This window comes from Kryptolebias marmoratus, linkage group LG15, assembly GCF_001649575.2.
Source record: "Kryptolebias marmoratus isolate JLee-2015 linkage group LG15, ASM164957v2, whole genome shotgun sequence".
Lineage (NCBI taxonomy): Eukaryota > Metazoa > Chordata > Actinopteri > Cyprinodontiformes > Rivulidae > Kryptolebias > Kryptolebias marmoratus.
In genome coordinates this window covers 4,125,757-4,144,762 of record NC_051444.1, presented here as the reverse complement: position 1 = coordinate 4,144,762, position 19,006 = coordinate 4,125,757, and the positions used below count along the sequence as shown (strand labels likewise).

Here is a 19,006-nt window from a genome sequence, read left to right as displayed (position 1 = left end):
AATTTGTGATTACATCGAGAGAAAAGTCGCCACACAAATGTTTTAAACCTGTTCGGAAGTCAAACGACGGGGCTGCATGCCTCTGCGGCTTGTGAGGAAGTTGAGAACCTCAGAAAAGTCAGGAGCCTCCCTCAGGAATACTGTTCAACAACTTCTCACAGCCCAGTGAGGTCCCACCTTTAAAGCTACCACCACATGAGGTTTCAGCTCAGTAGATGAAGAACTGACTGAACTGCAGGCCTTTTTATGTTTGTTTGGATTGTCTCCAAAAGGTAATTAGCTGCAGAGGTCCAGCCAAGGATTACTTTCTGTTCAGCAGGTCAGGAGATATTTACATTTACATCATCGTTTTATGTCAGTGAACAATAATAAGGATAACAATTTCTTATTGCATTGCATTGATACACTTTCTCTCAATTTAGTAAACAAAACAAAACATAAAAAAGCTGATATTTGTTCCGTTTCTGACAAATCCAGCAGCGACGTGTCTGAAAAGCGGAGTGAATCAAATCTATTAGCTCCTCTTCCCGGCATGAAAAGATGATAAATATTCTGAACTGACACAAAGGTGAGGGCATAATCCATTTGCAGGCGTAACCCGGAGTCAAAGTTGGATTTCAGATGTGTGGGAAAACATGAGTCACAGCGCGTGTCAAGAGCGCCACTCGAGTTATTTTTCTACGCGCAGGCTTTGAAAACCCTCTCCACCCAGCCAGGTTTGATACTTCTCAGAAATAAAACTATTAAATGACAGAGAGCGGATGGCTCACCCTACACAACTGTTTATTGTCGTTATAGGTCGGTAATAGGCTTCGGCTCAGCTCAAGGACTCCTCAGTCTTTAGCTTCCCTTCGGTTTGTCAGCGGTAATGTCTGTGACCATGGCAGCAGGTGACTGAATCAACTCAATCCCCATCGTATCATTTAATCAAACAAGAGGAGCAAGGTAAAGTCACTCAGCGTTGAAACGTCTCGGCTTTTGTTTTTACGGATACAGTTCACGAACGTCTCATTTATGAAATTCAACACAGACGCAGTTTGCAGCTAAAACAAGACGGAGATGGATCGTGGCGAGGAGCGCAAATTGGCTCCGAATACCAAGAAGTACAGATTGAAATAAATGAATCAAATGCAGAAAACAGGGGGATCTTAATTTTATTTAAATTAAAAGGCGGAAGGCAGAGTTCAAACACAGATACTGTAGGTTGTCGGGATAAATGAGACGTAATTTTGAAGTTAATTTCCTGCAACCTGGAACCTCCAAATGTGATTACGTTCAAACATGATTACCACACAGTGACGTCTTTTATTCTTATCAGAAGTTATCACCCCTCTTTTTCTAATTACAGACATTTTCCTCTATTTGTGCCTCATCTTCTCTGCAGCAGCTCAGCTTCACATGAGAAATCAGGTCAACTTTTAAAGAGTCTCTGACGTCTCTGTGCTTTAGTATTATACATTTATATTTATGACCAATGCTACGTTTAATTAAAGGTCTGGCATTTCTTAAAGGAATGCATATCGCCCACCGCATTTCATGTCAAAGTTTTTAAACAAAGATCAGTTTATGTTGAGAAACGATGGATGGTTGCAGATAATTTGATCAAAATTTTAAATATGTGATACCTCACATGATCTTTGTGCTCTTGGGGTGTGAACGTGACAAACTGTCGCTCAATATCTGTAAAAATGACTGATTTTGTCTTTTTTTGAGTTTTCATCTTAATGAGCTGTAGATGTCAACCCAATGACTGCTTTCTGAAAGTTTCATTAAAATAAGAGCTCGTAGGAACCGTCAAATCAAAAACAACTCTGAGCTTTTACAACAAATTTACTGAAAATTCATGTGCAGGGAAGTTCAAAGAACTAAACTAAACTAAGAGAACAGATTTTTATGACTTTAGTTTTGTTTATTTTGACCGTGGCTTTTGCCTGGCTCTGAAAAACAACAACTTAAAGAAAATATCTATGAAATTAGATAATAAAATTATGCTAATTTGACAAAAACAATACCTAGCATGACAACCTGACAGAGTAAAATTAGCCCCATCTGTTAAATATCATGAAATATTGTTTTAAAATGCAGGTGAAAAGTCAAATTAAATTTATTTATATCGTTTTTTTCAGCAACAAGGCAGTTCCAAGTGCTTTACAGCATGAAAACACAAAAACAAAGAGAAAAAGTAACATTAAAACACACAAAATAATCTACAAAAGCTGAGCTAAACTTATCTTAAACATGACCTAGGATAATCTAAATGAAATAAATGATTAAAAGTAACATAAACAGATGAAACAAAGTAAAGAAAGTAAGCTAAAAGACACACGGGTACTACGATAGTTGAAGAAATGTGCAAAATATAACACCAACCGTACGTACAGTGCAGTCCAAATAGTGGTAAATAGTGATAATGTGTTGTTTAGTTGGTGGTTTGTATAATTCTAAATGCATAAATAAGATATGAGCAAAATATTACATCAGCTCAGGAAACCACTGTGATATAAGTTAATTTTTTTTAAATATATCTTTCTGTGTTTTTTTTTACAGTTTTGCAACAATTAATATAATCAGAAAGCACAAACCTCGACGCGTTGCTCAGCAGATTTCAGTTACATCGTTTTTCTGAGAAAAGCCCGTCGTTCCACGGTCATCGGTTCTGATTAACGTCAGCTGTGGAAAAGCCTCAACCTGCTTTGATTTGACCTCAAAAGTCACGACAACGAGTAAACTTATGTTCCTGCAACGCTTCAAAAGAAAAGGCAGTAACATTTCTCCTAAATTAAAGCTGTTGTAACAGATTTCAAAGGTGTGTCGTGGTTTTATCGAGTACATGTGGACTTTAAGCCGGGTATTCCAACTCGTGTCAAGACTTTCTGCTTTCACGCCTTTTATTCTTTTAAATAACTCGGCTTCACGAGTGCCTCTGAGCCTACTGACCGACCAAAACACGAGCATGAAAGTCAAGGTCTTGTTTGCTGGATGCGGCAGGCGCCTGCGGCTAAAGCTTGATGTGTTGGGACTAAGCTGCACCTGAACCGTGGATCCACCCGCCTCCAGCTTTGTTTAATCCCTCAGCAACAACTGCAGAGATTGAGATTGAATGTGTAAGAACTGGAATCAACAAAGTCATCGTTGGGCCTGACGTGGCTGTAAAGTCGACAAAAATACTTAATCTGAGAAATTAAATTCAATTAAACGTAAACAAACTAATTAATTGAATTAAATGTGAAATTACACAAGAAATAATTGCATTAAAGGGAACAAAGTAAAATGAGAATATTAAAAACTATATATTTTAGCTATTAAACATAAAAAGAAATAAAATGTAAAATATGCACAAAGAGCTAATTTGATATGAAAAACACTCAAATCAAAATGAAACAAATATTTTATCAAAAACTAAATACAGTTTTATAAATGTATGCTAAGTATGTAAGTTTAAATAAATAATTAATTAAATGAAATACCAAGTTAATGCACAAATATGCATCTACTAAAAAAAATAAACATAAAAATATAGAAATTACAAACACAGTTGCATAAAATTATTTAAAAGATTCAATTTATCTGTAGGTTTGTATACAAATGTATGAATAATGTTTTCTTTTTTAGGCTGAAGGACATAAAATGCATGAAATCTGTAGATACCCAAACTGCATGCATTACGTTTGGATGACATTAAACACACACACACACACACACACATTGTTACGCCTCCTGGATCCATATTGAAATGCACACACTCTCCTGTAATGTGCTGCAGGCTGTGCAACACAAACGCTCTCGGTGAGTCGCACCACCAGAAAGTAAGAATCTCCTTCTTAAAAGGTGTCAGAAATGAAAAACAGCGATCACAGCCATCGTATATTCTTCAAGGTGAGTAAAAAGCACACAGCGGCATCAAGCGCCACCTACAAGAGGATATAAAGCTGCTGAGCGATTGCCTTGGTCTCTGTGGACCAGCAACAGGATCGTATAATCCATACTATTCTCCCCCAAAGGGATGCTTGGTTTGCAGCTCATTCCGACCGCTCGGCCCTATTTCTGCTGCTCAGCCTTAGATTGAAATTTTCAATCATTTTATCCCTGGGTCTTATCCCTGTCTGACTCTGCCACACTATACTGTAAGTGCAAAACATTACAGTCTGGAACAAAGAAATCTGAGGCTGCTTCTCCTCTGACGTCGCCGCGGAGAAAGATTAGCGTGTCAAAGAAATTTGCTCTAATTGCTGCACAGAAAAGAGCCCGACTCCTCTCTGTATGTCGTCAACGCAGCGTCCTGTAAATCCTCGTGCACGTGCAGCTCAGACTGGGCCAAATTACGAAGCGGCTCCTGATCATGACAGGGTGTTTTGTTCCTGTCTGTGAGATTTGTAGGAAAAACTTCATTCATCTGTAGCTCCTTCTGAAAGCTGGATGTACAAGAACGAATGGAGCTGGAGAAAACAAACCCAAACGTCTTGTTTAAACATGATTTTTGCACATTTCAGGATAGATTAAACTCACTGCACATTCTTTTGTTTCAGGCTTTGGTTACTCTGAAACAAACAGGTGCGAACGACGACGGCCTGCTCACTCTGACTCTTGTTATGGACGAGTTTAGCACTAGCTGCTGAGCTCTAACATCATTTAACCAGCAGGACGCAGAAATATTCACACAGATTTTAGTCCACTTTTCTGGAGCCTCGCCATCTTATTTTGTTCTGACAACTGATTCTAACAAACCGTTCTTATGCCTCTAAATATAACCGACTCTGCAGGATCAGATGAGACTGTTTTTTATGGCTGTAAGACACAAATATCTCGACATGAGGCAATAATTTCATTGTTAACTCATTGTTACTCATTATCTCACTGTATTAAAAGCTCAAATGCTTTAAAGTTCATTCAAAGAAAGTTGGTAAATCTGCTTCTAACTATAAGAAAAATAATCCATCTTCGCTTCATGCGGTCATTCCTCCTAAATGTATTGGTTTTCACATTAGGCAGTCCCTCCAGGATTTCACGGGCATTTTTTGTGATTGTTGCGGCTAAAATGCCTGATTTCGCGGGGCATTTTCCTAAAAGTTGCGATTTTTTTTTTATTAAAATCAATAAAAAAACATAACTTTTAATATATAAACCAAAAATACTTCCTAGTTTTGTAAGATAATTCCCAACAAACATTGACATTCTCAAAAGGTGCTTTATTTGAGAACTTTGATAGCTTCTAAACTGACATTCATGAGCATTTCTGGATCGTCCCAGGTCTGCAGCTCTCCTCACATGTTTTGCAGACACAAAGTGTTTGTCGATGCGTTTATGTTCCATGATTACACTGCAGGACGTGCAAAACAGCTGCAGCTAGGGAGGAAACTGGTTTGCTGAAATCTTTGTGGGCAAATGTGAAGCATTAGCGCACATTTTGGCTTCGGTCGCTGCTCCTGCACGCTCCCGGCATTCTGATGTTAACAGGAAGTGACGTCACGTGTCTTCTTTCCTGAGTTATTTGGGCTTTTTTTGTATTCCACGCTACACAAACCCACAAAGAAGAGACTAGACCGCAGAAACGGTGGCGAATCACTTTAGAAACAATAAATATTGGGTTAAAGTTGCAGGAAAGTTGCTGTGTTTTGGGCAAAGTTGCAAAAAGTTGCGATTTTGCGGAGTTTGCTTGATTTTGCGTTAATAGTTGCGATCGCAACATCGCAAAATCCTGGAGGGTCTGATTAAGGTTGGCGGTATGACAGCATCTCCGGGTTTCTAAAAGCAGCAACATTATTGCTTTAAATAACTTATTTAAAAACTCTGTTGTGGGACCTGATTATTTTATATAAAAATAACTGAACGTGACTGCAGTGACAGAAGTATTAGATTATAAGAGCAAACTGTCAAAACAAGAACGTGTCGCCGTAAAAGTATTTTCATCACAACCAGAGCAGAGACTGGAGTGGAAAAAGAAGTTGTGTAACCTAAACTTAACCTCTCACAGGAAATAAATAAATGAATTCAACAGAAGCAGCGGGTCACTGTGTGAAGGGAAGACAGCTGCGTTCCCGTTGTCCGCGTTAAAAGAACACCTTCAGAACTTCTTCAGAACCACGAGGAAGTCTGCGAACCCGCTGCGACCTCTGCTCGGGCCCGATGTAGTAAATATTTAAAGCTCAACATCCGACACGATGATTCTGTCATATCATGAAGCTTTTTTTGTTTCAGATGTTGCGTGTTTGTTGTTAAAGCAGCAATAAAAGCATCCTGATAACTAGAAGCGTGATTAAAGATCATAATCTGGATCAGAACCAGAATTTAATCCAGTGGGGTTTTTTTTTGTTTCAACCCTAACATTTCCTGAACATTTTATCCAAATCGGTTTAGTTTTTATCGCTAACAGACAGAAACTGAAGGTGGAGGAAACGAAAGGGTCGGAGCAGAGACAAGCTGTGACCTCTGACCTTTGAAATCAACATCTTTGACCTAAGAGGTGTCCAGCTTTTTAACAAAGATTTAATATCACCTGCTGGAGCTCAGAATGTGTGTTGAGGATGACTCTTAGCTACTACCACACCAAGTTCTACAGAGTCGGCCATTTCTACGGATACACCTTCATAAAACGGGAATGGTTGCTGATATCAACTTCCTGTTTGTGGCACATCAGTATATGGGAGGGGAGAAACTATTCAAGATGGGTGGTGACCGTGGCGTCCATTATGAAGTCGGCCATTTTGGATTCAACTTTTGTTTTTTTAATGGGAAGAGGGTCATGTGACACATCAAACTTATTGGGAATTTCACAAGAGAAACAATGGTGTGCTTGGTTTTAACGTAATGTTATTCTTTCGTGAGTTATTTACAAGTTTCTCACCACTTTATTGTGTTGGATTGTCAATGCAACCCTCTTCTCCCACTCTTCACACACTGATAGCAACACCGCAGGAGAAATGCGAGCACAGGGTTCCAGTATCCGTAGTTTCAGGTGCTGCACATCTCGTATCTTCACAGCAGAGACGATCGCCTTCAGATGACCCCAAAGATAAAAGTCTAAGGAGGTCAGATCGGGAGACCTTGGGGGCCATTCAACTGGCCCACGATGACCAATCCACTTTCCAGGAAGTGGAAGTGGAAGAATTTTTGTGTTTGCTAAGTTTGATTAGTTTTTATCCAGTTAACTCCAAACTCCCGGTGGTTCATAAAATGTTTTTTTTAGAGCTACGTTTTCTTGAAAAGCATCATCGTTCTTTTTCCTCCTTCTTTTCAAGCTCAGCTTCTGGTTTTATAACATTAAGCTTTGTCCTTTTTATCCCCCCAAACATTACAATTTGATTTTTATTTATTTATTGTCCTTGTTGTTCTGAAAGACTTTATTTATTCTGAGATAATAATAAGGTTTTTCTCTGAACTATGGAAATAAGATGGGATTATTTTCGGCACGGCATGTTTGTACTTACCGCTACTGAAAGCGAATAAAAGCACAAAAAAAAAAATTGCAAATGCATTTAAGGAAAGAAGAACTGGAGCTTCTGATGTGTCCATTCAAGTATTCCACAATCATTCAAATTTCAATAGCAACTTATTTAGCTAAAGCGCAGATTTAAAAGATATATTAAAGTAAAGATGTCTCTTAATGAAAATATAATTCATGTTTGATGATGTTGGGGACATCTTGGTTATCAAACCCAGTTTTTAGTTGTGATAATAGATCATAAACTCTGTCATATTTAAAAGAAAGTTATCTAAATCTGTTGGTATTCGATATATACATTAAGATAATTATTAGGTGTGAAATGTTTGCATTTATTGTGCTGCTCTCTTGTGATGCCGTTCATGTGATATTGTGATAAAAGCCGGGTAAATGCAAAAAGAACAAATCTAAACCCAATAATTAAACCTCTAAAAAAGTTATCAAATAATGCATAAAGCTGTTTACGCCTCTTTATTTGCTGCAGATCTTTATTGTGTTTTAAAAGCACTCTTTCTTTTTAATTAAAGAGGAGAAAACATAATTTATGAGGGGTTTTTTATTATTATTATTATGTGAAAGTGGTCCAATTACAACCGATGTGAAATACAGATGTTTCAGTTAAACTATGGAAATGTCTTAGTTGAAAACTGAAGAAAACAGAATTTGGGTTTAAAAAAAGAGTTAAAAGCTAAGTTAATTAAGAGGTTATAATGTAAAGTTGTTTATACATTTAATGCTTTTGTTTGTTTTTATTGAATGCAATCCAAATAAACTAATTAATTCATTTATTTATTCAGTCTGAATTAAATTATAGAGCTGATTGGAGCATTTCATTTTTTAAAAGCACAATTTTAGGAATAAAAAGATAAAAATCGAAGCCGGCTGTCTAAACACAGAAACGTATTTCTTCTGAGAGCACTTTTCATCAGCCTGTTACGGAGCGAGCGAGAAGTTGAGCAGCTTGGGAGATGAAGGAGGCAGACTGTACGCACTGTTCACGCCTGGCTGAGTGAGAAACAAAGCAGGCCTGCAGTTAGCAGGCGAGAAGGAAATACCTGCCTTCCAGTTGTCGCGGAGGAAACAAAAGTCCTTCTGGCTCGTTGCAGAAGGCAGAGAGAATAGCAGAACCTGCCGCCGCAAAGGGAGCCCGTTTAATTAGACTCAAAAGGACAGAAAATACCTCAGGCAAGACAACAAAACAAACCCGCTTTAATGTATAAAATCAATCCGAGGACCACGCTTCAAAACGGCACCTTTGGTTCACGAAACGAGAAATAGTGCGGTGATTAGAAAGAACAGCTGCGTCCACAAAGATTTAATTAAAGTAAAAACTTTAATAAAAATAAGACAATAAGTCCTCGTTATCGTTACGTTATTGTCTCAGATAAATTAACCGACAAAACTTTCAGTGACAGGTAGTAATGAGGCGTTTTCATAAAGGATTATTTGAATCAGGATTGCCAGCATTTCGAGCCGTGCTCCTTTACTTAGAGGTGTGACAAAGAGGATAATATGACAGCAGTCAGCTGTGCCTTTGGCAAAGATTTAGCTCCAAACATCACTGCTGCCATGTTTGTTCCAATTACTCGGAAGCCCTGAGCCTTAAAGTTGTATTGACTCGTACCAGTGAGACACATGAAATTAATCAGACGGAGCTGTGTGTGGCAGCTGTAATTAATCCGCTCTGGTAGAGGGCTGGTGGTCAATGAGAACCAGTATTTACAACGGCGCTAAGATTCTGGGACCAGCTCATATAAATAAACGTTAATTACGGGTTCCGAGAAATTAAGTTTTGCAGGAGTGGAGGAAATGTAAAAGTGGCGTTCGGGGTGCACTCTCAGGGCGGCGAAGCAAACGTAATTAAAAGATAATGAGAAAGGAAAGGTAAGAGGGATAAAAGTGAGGATGAGTTCGAACCAGAAACACATCGTGATGGGATAACGCTGGTTTAGATACCCGTTAACTCTGAAGCACTAAAGTTTGGTTCTGTTCAACAGTTTGGGTTTCAGCAAAGAGATCTGTATTCAAAGTACTACTGGATAATTAAATTAAATATTAACTGTGCTATTTGAATATTATTCAGACTCTCCAGGATTTTGCGATGTTGCGATCGCAACTATTAACGCAAAATCAAGCAAACCCCGCAAAATCGCAACTTTCCCGCAACTTTAACCCAATATTTATTGTTTCTAAAGTGATTCGCCACCGTTTCTGTGGTCTACTGTCTTCTTTGTGGGTTTGTGTAGCGTGGAATACAAAATAACCCCAAATAACTCTGGAAGAAGACACATGACGTCACTTCCTGTTAACATCAGAATGCCGGGAGCGTGCAGGAGCAGCGACCGAAGCCAAAATGTGCGCTAATGCTTCACATTTGCCCACAAAGATTTCAGCAAACCAGTTTCCTCCCCAGCTGCAGCTGTTTTGCACGTCCTGCAGTGTAATCATGGAACATAAACGCATCGACAAACACTTTGTGTCTGCAAAACATGTGAGGAGAGCTGCAGACCAGGGACAATCCAGAAATGCTCATGAATGTCAGTTTAGAAGCTATCAAAGTTCTCAAATAAAGCACTTTTTGAGAATGTCAATGTTTGTTGGGAATTATCTTACAAAACTAGGAAGTAGTTTTGGTTTATATATTAAAAGTTATGGTTTTTTATTGATTTTAGTGAAAAAAAATCGCAACTTTTATGAAAATGCCCCGCAAAATCAACCATTTTAGCCGCAACAATCACAAAAAATGCCAGCGAAATCCTGGCAATTCTCTAAACTTTCCCTCCCCTTCTGAAAAGTTAAAATGATTATCTGCGGCCCTGATGGTTAGCGTTGTCCGGTACGGCTTCATATGTGTTCAGTTTTTATTTTGTAGAAGTTTTAACAGCATTTATTCAGCCGAGGATCGAAGAGAACCAAGCTGTGAACCAATGAAACCAAAGATCTCTGGTTGTATCTGTGAACAAGCTCTGCAGGAACACACTTCCTGTTTGTAACCCTGGCACACATTTTACACCACAAATACAAACATTAAAGCATATTTTTTTAACTGCAAACACTGACTTACGGATGGACTTTTTTTTCTCCGCTGACATAAAAAAAAACGATGACCCACTTTGATCAATGTCAGTATTTCCACTTCAGTCAGAACTCCAGTTTAAAGTGTTAAATAAGAGTTAAAGATCTTAAAACACTGATTCAAAGTCTGGACGTCGTGTTGGTTACGCGCTCCAACATCACTTTGTTCTTTAAAGAAGTCGTTTAGGCTCTCGAACACGCGGCCTCAGAAATAAAACATGAGGCTGTTTACGTCTCCACACGTGTGCCGCTGCAGAAACGTAAAGCCTCCGCGTGTCTTTGAACGGTTTTTCCTTTAGCTGCTGGTGGTTTTATCATGTTTGTCCCTGGTCTCAGAGAGCTGTTATTTAAAAAGAAAGATCTCAGAAAGTTTGAGTTTCAGGCAGGAAGTTTCACTCTGATTGTTTCCAACTTGTTACCACAACAGGGAGCTCCAGCTTTCCACTTCAGAGACGAACTGAAGAAACTTGATAAACTTGTGCTGCTTGTCCCATTTTTATTTTGGAGTACACGGATTGCAAAGAAAAGTTTCACACAGGAAACTTCCTGCAACGGCAGTAAATTTATGTATTTTAGCTGCAAGATTGATCCATATATTTTCAATTACTTAGACAATCAGCGTAGCTAAGGTTTTAGTCGCTTTTAGTCACAGTAATGCTCATTCCAGACATGGTCAATCAAAATAAAAAAAACAACTGGACTTCTTTTTTGTAGCTAAAGACATTTCACTTCCCATCCGTAGAGTTTGGAGGTGAAGGAAGCCATTAACGGCCATCTTTAATCGGAGGAGGACATCTCAGATTTCAGCTTTCTGAAACCTCAGATGGAGCGTTGAGCCTGATCTCCAGTCAGTTTCACTCCAGGCAAACAAAGACCCTAATGAGCCTCTGTTGTGAGGAGAGTGAGTTAATCTGCTTAAAGAACATCTCATTTAAAAGCTGGAACTCCACCCTCTCCGCTTCCTGAACCGATGAAGCTCCTCGGATGAGAAGCGAAGTGTCTTCGGCTGCAGAATCAAAGTCCAGCTGTCTTGTTTTTTTAACATTTCTGGATGTGGCTAACATTATCTTTTAGCTACGGTTTTGCTGGTTTTACATTTTAATTACATTTTTGTTAATTTTAGCTTTCATTTACAGTTTAGCTTGTTTTAGCTTTTAGCTACTGTTTTACTTGTTTTAGCTTTTAGGTACTGTGCTGTTTATTTGAACTTGGTTGCTGCTTTGTCAATTTTAGGTTTTAGCTACTGTTTTATCGGTTTTAGCATTTAGCTACTGTTTTCTTTGTGAAGCTTTTAGCTATGGCTCAACTACTATTAGCTTTTAGATATGGTTTTGCTTATTTTAGGTTTTAGATAATGCTTTCCTAATTTTAGTTTTAGCTACAGTTTACCAGTTTTAGCATTTTGCTAATTTAATGTTTTAGCTACTGTTTTGTTTTGGCTTTTAGCTACTGTTTTGCTCATTTTAACTTAGTTGCTGCTTTGTCAATTTTATGTTTTAGCTACTGTTAATTGGGTTTTAGCATTTAGCTACTGTTCTGCTAATTATAGCTTTTAGCTACTGTTTTAACAGGTTTTAGCATTTAGCCATTGTTCGGTTCATTTTAACTTTTAGTTATGGCTCAGCGAACATTAGCTTTTAGCTTGCTACTGTTTTGATAATTTTACATTTTAGCTACTGTTTTGTTTTAGCTTTTAGCTACTGTTCTGTTCATTTTAACTTAGGTGCTGCTTTGTCAATTTTATATTTTAGCTACTGTTTAACAGGTTTTAGCATTTAACTACTGTTTTGTTCATTTTAACTTTTAGGTTTGGCTCAGCTAACATTAGCTTTTAGCTAGTTTTCCAGTTTACAGGTTTTAGCATTTTGCTGCTGTAATACCAATTTACGTTTACGTTCTGTTCATTTTAACTTTTTTGCTGCTTTATCAATTTTATGTTTTAACTACTACTTAATTGGTTTTAGCATTTAGCTACTGTTCTGCTAATTATAGCTTTTAGCTACTGTTTTGTTTGTGTTCTGATTGTTTTAATTTTATTGATTCAGTTTCAGGTTCTTCATTCAGAGCTCAACATTTACACTGAATTTTTACAAAAAAAGCAAATTTTCACTTCTAATGCTTTTGTCTTTAGGTTTTTGTTCGCACTTTATCTCTGAGGACAGTTCAGGAAAGGCACTTAGCGTCTGTTTTTTTATTTATTGATGATTTTACCACATGCACTGCCAGGGGAAATCATGACACAAACTCTTCAAATGGCTCAGTGTCCCAAAATCCCTGCACAGGAGGAGGCAGCATGCTGCCACAGCAGGAGGTCGAGACAATACAAGAGTTTATCTATCTACCAATTCCCTTATTAGCATCACTCCACCGCCAGCAGCAGGATCAAAGTCGGGAAGGAGGGGAACCTCCTCAAGAACAGGTGGAAACTAAAAGCTGAACGTTGAGCGTGTTAAGATGGCTACGACGACGTCTGATCGAGAATTTGTACAATCTGAGGCAAACTCTGTTAACAGCAGTCCTGCAGGATTTTAAACGTGCGAGGCGACAAACTAACATTCAGGAAAATCCATTACTGGAGTCGGGAACGACATCCAGCATCATGCACCGTTAAGGCCTAATAGACATCAAAATCCTCAAAAAAAAAGGCATTTCACCTCCATAACATCTTTTTAATATTTGATTTTATGAAAGATAATAAGAACAAGCAGAAAAGTTGGCATTCTGGGAGGCGCGATGGCTCCATAAAAGCAGATGGTCACCAACAGAGTGGAGTTTTCCGGATGTTAATGCCCTCTAAGGGCAGTAATGTTCAGGATTAAGCAGATGTCATAACAGCAGATCAGACAATAAAAAACTCATCTGTGCTTCCATGATGTCACTGATCAACACGCTCACATCCAAAAGGATTTACTTCAGAAGGCAGCATCATTTCTGCTCAGTTTTAAGTTTTACTGCAGCGCACATCCTAAATAAACATCCTTCAACCTTCATGTTCTGATTTCTTGGTCTCAGTCCAGAGCAGATTATCAAAATCATCACTCTGTCGAAAAGATTTCCTCCTCTTCGACACAAACTTTAAGAGGCTTAGTCGTCTTCGCCGTCTTCGCCGACGTCTCGATTCGAACACAGACACGCGGAGGGAAAAAATAATGAAAGCGTGATTAGGAATTTATGAAGAGCTTTGCAAACATGCAAAAAAAAAAAAAAAAAAACAAAGATCAACAAGCCCGGAGCAGCACCCTCGCCCTCATCAAACAGTTGAGGCAGCGAGAATGTCAGGTTGAAAGTAAACACTCGAGTGGTGATTGGAGCTGCACTCACCGAGGCTCCGGTTCATAATCCAGCCCAGTATTGGAACCAGAAGAGCACAAAAACTGTAATAAGGCTTTGAGGAGCTTCCTGCAACACACTCCTGTTCAGATATTTGAGCAGGATATTAACGCAGAAAGACTCTTCTCCACCACCGCTGCAGCTTTTACTGACAAAATAAACCAAAGCAAAAGTTGCTGCACATTAAATTTACAGGCACCATTTAAAGCTTTTAGACCTAATCATTTCATATTTTCATGGTGGTAATGCCATTTACTGTATGTCTATACTATAACTGAGAGAACTGTTTGACACGTCAACTTTATATCTTGTATTTAAATAACTACAGGCAGGGTTTAGACAACGTTTTTATTTATTTAAAGCTTTTTGCATGTGATTCTATGAGATAACCAGTCCCTCCAGGATTTCGCCAGCATTTTTTGTGATTGTTGCAGCTAAAATGCCTGATTTCGCGGGGCATTTTCCTAAAAGTTGCGATTTTTTTTCACTAAAATCAATAAAAAACCATAACTTTTAATATATAAACCAAAACTACTTCCTAGTTTTGTAAGATAATTCCCAACAAACATTGACATTCTCAAAAGGTGCTTTATTTGAGAACTTTGATAGCTTCTAAACTGACATTCATGAGCATTTCTGGATTGTCCCTGGTCTGCAGCTCTCCTCACATGTTTTGCAGACACAAAGTGTTTGTCGATGCGTTTATGTTCCATGATTACACTGCAGGACGTGCAAAAACTGGTTTGCTGAAATCTTAACTGGTTTGCTGAAATCTTTGTGGGCAAATGTGAAGCATTAGCGCACATTTTGGCTTCGGTCGCTGCTCCTGCACGCTCCCGGCATTCTGATGTTAACAGGAAGTGACGTCACGTGTCTTCTTCCAGAGTTATTTGGGGTTATTTTGTATTCCATGCTACACAAACCCACAAAGAAGAGACTAGACCGCAGAAACGGTGGCGAATTACTTTAGAAACAATAAATATTGGGTTAAAGTTGCAGGAAAGTTGCGGTGTTTTGGGCAAAATTGCAAAACGTTGCATTTTCGCGGGGTTTGCTTGATTTTGCGTTAATAGTTGCGATCGCAACATCGCAACATCCTGAAGGGTCTGGATAAGATAAAAGCCAAATTACTCCTGACACATGATTCATGACAATTCCTTTTCAGATGAGAAGTTCACACCCAGGACTGTCATGGGCTGAGGTGAAGGTGAAGGAGACGAACCCAGACTGCAGACTCATTTTAACAAAAAGAAACTAATTTATTAAACTAAGGAATCTCCAAAACAAAGAGCTGCCGTGACAGAAAAAAACTAGACTTAACAAAATCCAAAACACGGAGGAGCAAACAGGAAGCGAGACATGAAACGACAACCGGCAGAGAGGTGGAGAACGTGACCGGGTTTCAAACACAGAGGGTAACGAGGTAAGTGGGCGCAGGTGAGTGATGACGATTGCAGGCAGGTGGAGATGGGCGTGGCAGGAGAACGAGAGACTGACGGAGGAGGAGTGAACGATGGCTGAGGCACAGGGAACAAGATAAACAATCAACTCAAACTGAAACATGAAAACAAGCTGAATGCAAAAACCCAAATCCTGACAAGGACAGACCGCCAGTCTGTCAGAGGACAACATGGAGACAAACAAGACAGAATCACTCACATCGATCGTCCATTTAGAGTCGCCAGTTAACCTAGTGTGCATGTTTCGGGTTTGGTATTGGTTTGGTTTATTCGCCTCGGTCCCGTTCTGAGGTCTTCGCTCTGGCTTCCAGTCGGAGTCCGAATTACCTCCCTGATCTTCTGCTGCACTACGAACCGTCGGGACCTGTGAGGCCGTCTGGATCAGACCTGCTCTCCGTTCCCAGAGTCAGAACCAAACATGCAGAAGCTGAATTTAACTTTTATTCACCAGAAATATGGGGGGAAAAAACGGCCAAACTGCCCTGACTGTGAGTTCCTTTAAAACCATCCTGTTCGCTGCTGCTTTTGATTAAAACAAAGAATTATTTTAAGCTATATTTTATATTTTTTTACCTTTTATTCTGTTTATGTAAAGCACTTTGAGGCAATGTGGTGTACAGATAAAGCTGTCTTGCCTCGTGAAGAACCTGGAGAAAATAAAAACTCTGGTTTTGATCCTGTGGCCTTCTTGCTGTGAGGCGATGGCTCTAACCACTGTACCATCCCGCCAAATCTGCAATAAAGTACAATATGAAAATATCTTTCCAATTTAGAAGATGATTTTAAAAAAATTAAAAGATTAGGCACCAATGATTGGTTAACAGATGTGAATCCCTGAGCTTCATATTTATTCCTCCACCGGCTAAAACTGCAGCTTTAGAGGCTTTAGAGGCAGGTTGTCAACTTGTCTTCGGCTCGTGTGTGTGGGTTGTTTTTTTTCTACATTCTGCCTGTGATAGTGAAGTCTTATTAAACACCAAGGAGCTGAAGCTGAAGAAAACCCAGACAGTTTGTTCCTTTTAACTAAAACGCAAAGCTATCAGTCATCTGCCGAGGGAGGCTAACAAACCCGAACTGTCCAAAAGTAGGACAACGGGACTAAAGAGAGGAATTAAGATTTTTTAAATCTCATGTTTCAATTTACCTGAGAAGTCTGACAGCCTTCCATAAATGTATTGTTTTGCTGCATTTACGATCTTGAGTCTGTAGTCTGAATAAACGTGAATATAAATCCAAAATATTTACACAAAGTGTGGTTTTCTTCTTGCAGGAAAAGCCCGTTCTATCCATGAAATGTGTTGACTTGACTTAAGTCAAACACAACTTCTAAACCATTTTTAAAAACTTTAAAAAAAATTGTCCCAGCCAAGGGCCAATCTGGAGTAATATTTATTAAAAAATACATAAATTAACCCTGGTTTTAGATGTAATATGTCCAACTGTTCATATAGAAATATCAAATATCCTTTCCTCAGTTACATTTTATAAAGAAATTAGAGCAAACATATTTTAATGACCAAAGAAAAACTGATCAAACTTTAACAGACACATCATTAGCGTTCATTTTTTATGCCTCCTTATGAATTTTTCTCCATTAAAACAGCAAAAAAATCACATCCAATCATAAATTTACAAACATTTAACTTTGAAACAAGAGGAAAATACAGAAAAAGGCATAAATACATGAAAGCAAATTCGCTGTTGGTTTGACACACGTTAACTCAAGTCGGATGCCTGATATTGTTTCTTGTTCAATGTTCTCTGTTGCTCCTTTTACGTCAAAATCAAAGATTTCAGAGAAATAAAAACTTGTTTTCTTGGCTTCAAAGTAACCGTTGCAGGTAGACTTCACTAAACAGAACGAGAAGCGACAGAGACTCGATCTGTCACAGACCGCAGGGCCATATCTAATAAGATTTAAATGTTATCTTGGGGGCCGGATGAAATGTTACCAAGGGCCAGATCTGGCCCGCTGGCCTTGAGTTTGACGCTTGTGATTTAGAGCATCTGCCAGAACTAAATGAGACGAAAATCACCAACAAAACCTGCAAAAACTGAGAGTTTCAGTTCGCTCCTCGCCATGTTTATGAGGCTGCACACAAACATCACCAAGTTGCAGTGGAAAACTCCAGATTGCACCATGTTTCCAGGCTTTTGTCCTCCAATCTCATTGTTTAACTGCAGCTGGCAGGAACAAGTAGCCACATCTGCTGTCTCTCTGGCTGCAGACAGTGGGATTCACAACAATGTCACTACACCTCTGAGGAAAGCGCAGCAGTAAACAAAACTCTGGCAAAAGGGACCAAAATACCAACAATCTAATCGCCCTGGTGAAGCTGTTTGTGGATATTTGCTCTCAGCCCATTCTTCTTTTCACTCTGTGTTACAGCGGTCGAAAAGGCCGGAGGGGGAGAGAAAAAATAAATTTAAAAAAACTGCTGCTGATGGCAAAGCATCGCTTAAACCTCCCCCAGCTCTCCGACGCTCCAAAGAGAATGATGGCTGCAGAACGCCAGTCAGAATGATGCGAGCTGTGTTCAGGGCTTCTCCAGATTAAGATGTCTGTACGTGTCAACAAATTAAAAGAATGACAGTCGTCGCTGGAAGGCAGAGAGGTGCAGCTGCGGCAGGGAGATGGAAAGTGGAACGGATTGCATGAACTATTTCACAGATAAAGGCACGGAAAGGCTGTGAAATCGTCTCTCCGAACAGTCATTTTGCAGCTCTCAGTGCGCATTAACACACGTGCTGCAACACTTCACACCTGCAGCTCCTCGTCACCATTTCATCTGGAAATTATTATCAACCATTTTGTTCTCCTCTGCAACACAAAACCTGCACATAAAGACCCAGACAGCTGCAGTGTTTACCAATTAACACAGAGCGGCAAACAAACATTCCTTCTTACGTCGTTACGGAATTAAAACAAAGATTGCTCTGAGTTTCTGACGCGTGACAAAAAGGTGTCGAAGCTGCGTAATTGCTTTAAATATTGTCTTTGAAACAATCTGCTTTTTTTAAAAAAACGAACAAAAGATGTCCCCCGCTAACAGGACGCAACCAAAGTGAAACGTGCAGCAGAGAAATAATCCTGTTTGATTATTTATGCTGTTGTTTTTCCCAATAACGAGGCTCCCGTGGCTCCTAATTGTTCCCGTTCCACAAAACCCAAGCAGACCGAAGGAGAACGGTTATGTAGATGGTTTTTAAAAACTTCTTCAAAACAGTAATGATTTATTTGTTTGTCGAGAAAAGCTAAAGTGGGCAAAAAAAAAGCATTGTGATGAATTTTTCACAGGGCTAAAATACTGTTTTAGTTGTAAAACAAACTGCTTTGAATATATATTTAGTAAAAGTACAAAAGTAGTGACGTTAAAACACACCTAACTGACCAAAAGTGAAATACTTGTGCAGAATGGCGTGTTTTAACATTTTAAATCAATTATAAACAAATGATTGTGTTAATTATGTTGACTTTAAGTTTATATTTGAGTGGTAGTTCGTGAAGATCAAGAAAGATTTGTTGCTCTAAAATCTTCTAATTTAATTAATGAATTTATGGACGGACAGATGTAATTAGTATGCTGCAGCAAAAACTGATAAAACTGAAGTCCAAATATCGCCATGTTTCAGTAAATCCAGTTTTCTTTTTCTGCTCCTGACTGAAAAGATGTTTGACATCCATCCGTGGAAAATATATTTT

At 38.9% G+C, this 19,006-nt stretch overlaps 1 protein-coding gene across 1 annotated transcript in view; it reads right to left on the bottom strand.

Annotated features, from left to right (window-relative positions):
* The window catches only part of gpc5a (glypican 5a), a 164,208-nt gene that overhangs the window by 99,731 nt on the left and 45,471 nt on the right, over positions 1–19,006 (bottom strand). The window lies entirely within an intron of this gene.